Here is a 2820-nt window from a genome sequence, read left to right as displayed (position 1 = left end):
CTCTGATGTTGCTTGGCCTGCCGTGTTCATCCAGCTCTACACCTTGTTATCTCAGATTCTCCAGTATCTGCAGTTCCTACTATCTCTGAAACCCTTCATCCCTACTCTCTGTTTCTTGCTCATTAGCAAATTCTCTATGCACATCAATGTATTACTTCCAGCACCTCTTATGACTCAAACTTTTGTGATGTACCTTGTCAAACACATTCTGCAAATCCAAATAAAACACATCTACTGGTTCCTCTCTATCATTCTGGTTGAGATATCCTCTCAAAACTCTAGTTAGGCAGACACTACCTTTTCATGAAGGCATGTTGACTCTGCTTGATTAGATTATGATTCTATAAATGTGCTGTTATTACTTCCTTAATGATTGATTCTAACATTTTTCAACAATAGATGTTAGGTTAATCAGCCTATAGTTACCTGCTTTTTGCCTCTCTCACTTTTTGAATAGGGGTGTCACATTGGCAGTTTTCCAATCCTCCAGTACTTGTCCAGAATTCAAGGATTTTTGGAAAATCACAACCAGTGCATTACTATCTCTGTAGCTGGGATGCAAGCTATCAAGGACAGGGGACTTACTTGCCTTTAGCCCTGTTAGTTTAATACTACTTCACTAGTGATAGTGATGATACTTAATTCTTTCCCCACATTCTTTAGTATTATTGTGATGTTTGAAGTATCTTCTACTGTAAAGACTGATGCAAAATATCCAACTCCTCCACCATTTCCTTCCTCTCCAGATTCATTCATGTTCACTTTGACTTCTCTCTTCCTTTTTATCTATTTAAAGATGCTCTTTTTGCCAGTTAATGGCCTAGTTTGGCCTCATAGTTTATTTTCTCTCTCTTTGTTATCTTTTTACTTCACCTTTGCTGGGTTCTGAATTTATCCCAGTTTCAAGGCTGTCACTGACTTTTGCCTCCTTAAATACTTTTTCTTTCAACTTTATACTCTCCTTAAATTCCCTGGTTAGCCATGATTGGTTTATCCTCTCGGAATCTTTCCTTCTTATGGGGATATATTGATGCTGAGAGTCATGAATTACTTCCTTAAGTGTCTGCTACTGTTTGGTTGCTGTCTTTCCTGCTAATCTGTCTGCCCAGTCCACTTTCGCTTACTCTAAACTTATTTCATGGCAATTCCCTTTATTTAAGTTAAACTCAATTGTTTTCGACCCCAGATCCTCCACTCTCAAACAAATATTAAATCCTATCATGTTATGAGGACTACTTCCTTGGAGATCTTTTACTGAGGTCATTTATTAAATCTGCCTCATTACCCATGGCCAGATCTAAGATAGCCTGTTCCCTGGTTGTCTCCATGACATATTGCTATAGGAAACTGTTCCTAATGCACGCTCTCTGAATCTGTTGCCATGGCTACCCTTTCCAACTTGATTGGCCCAATCAACATGAAGATTAAAGTCACCCATAATTATTGCTCTATTTTTACATGGTTACTGATTTATACCCTTTCCTATAGTGTAGCTACAGCTTGGCAATTTATACACTACTCCTTCAAGCGTCTTCTTCCTTTTGATGTTATTTACTGCCTCAAATGGACTCATCCAAGCCTTGGTCATCTCTCACAACTGTCTTCATTTCATTTTCTCATTAACAGTTCTACCCCTCAACTTTTCCTTTCCTCCTGTGTTTCTGAAAGTTCAAATATCCCAGAATGTCAAATTCCTAGTTCTGATTTCCTTATGAGTGTGTAAGTAGAGATGATTGTTACATTTCCTGGTTTACACTGACAGGAGGATCATCACCAGATTTAAATTAATTGGCAAAAGAAGTAGAGGAGAGACGAGGCATTTGAAAACTTTTTGCTACAACTGAATACAATGTCTGAAGGATGATAACAGACAAGTACTGGATTATTGGATAATGTAATGACCCCTTCTCTTTGGAAAAAGCCTGTATTTTCTTTTTGTGATGATGTGGAGGCACTGGGGTGGATGAAGTTAGAAGTCACACGACACCAGGTTATAGTCCCAACAGGTTCATTTGAAATTGCAAGCTTTCAGAAAGCTTTCCGTGCTGACTTCACCTTGTGAAGGAGCAGCACTCTGAAGGCTTGTGATTTCAAATAAACCTGTTGAACTATAATCTCGTGTCATGTGACTTCTGACCTTTCTTTTAGTGAGAATTTCCGTTTAAGAGCAAAGTGAAACAAAGATAATTCTAGAAAGGAGGGTTAATTGGACTTCTCGGGTATGACATCGTTCCAAAGAACTTAAGTTTTGACTGAGCTTGCTACTGAGGTGAATGCTAAATTGCAGTAGTGTCAGCTTTCAGGCATTTGATGTGGTAGCTGGTTTCACTCAACATAGTTTGGAGCACAGGATTCATGCCAGGAGAAGCAAGAAAAGCTCTACGAATTGATCAGTTTTCTGTTTAGCAGTGAGAATAACATACTCCCAACGCTCTTGGTGAAGAAAAGTATGGGGAAGCTAAAGGACTGAATCCTGAAAGCAGTGTGATTAGCTCATGTTAAACTGCTGTGTGTTTGTATCAGAGGACCAGACTAGGATCTAGGTGTGTTGATTTGTTAGTTATAAAGGAACTGTGTCATCATGACAATCATGGTCCACAAAGAGAGGTTTGTCAACGTGTGCCTGAAATATACAATGATTCAGATGGAATATGGTCATCAGTAATAGTGACTCGAGGTCCACATCCAAGAAATCCTAAATGCCGGAGGTTGAGTTGAAAAGATTCAGAGATTACATGTGGTGCCACATTTGTGGGGCAAGTGATAGAAGTGCTCGTAACTACTTGAAGCACATCTTAGTTGTATCAACTAATTCAAGTG

This window comes from Rhincodon typus, chromosome 5 (genome assembly GCF_021869965.1).
Source record: "Rhincodon typus isolate 14 chromosome 5, sRhiTyp1.1, whole genome shotgun sequence".
NCBI classification, from domain to species: Eukaryota; Metazoa; Chordata; class Chondrichthyes; order Orectolobiformes; family Rhincodontidae; genus Rhincodon; species Rhincodon typus.
The sequence above is the reverse complement of the archived record's forward strand: the minus strand, read 5'-3'. Positions refer to the sequence as shown.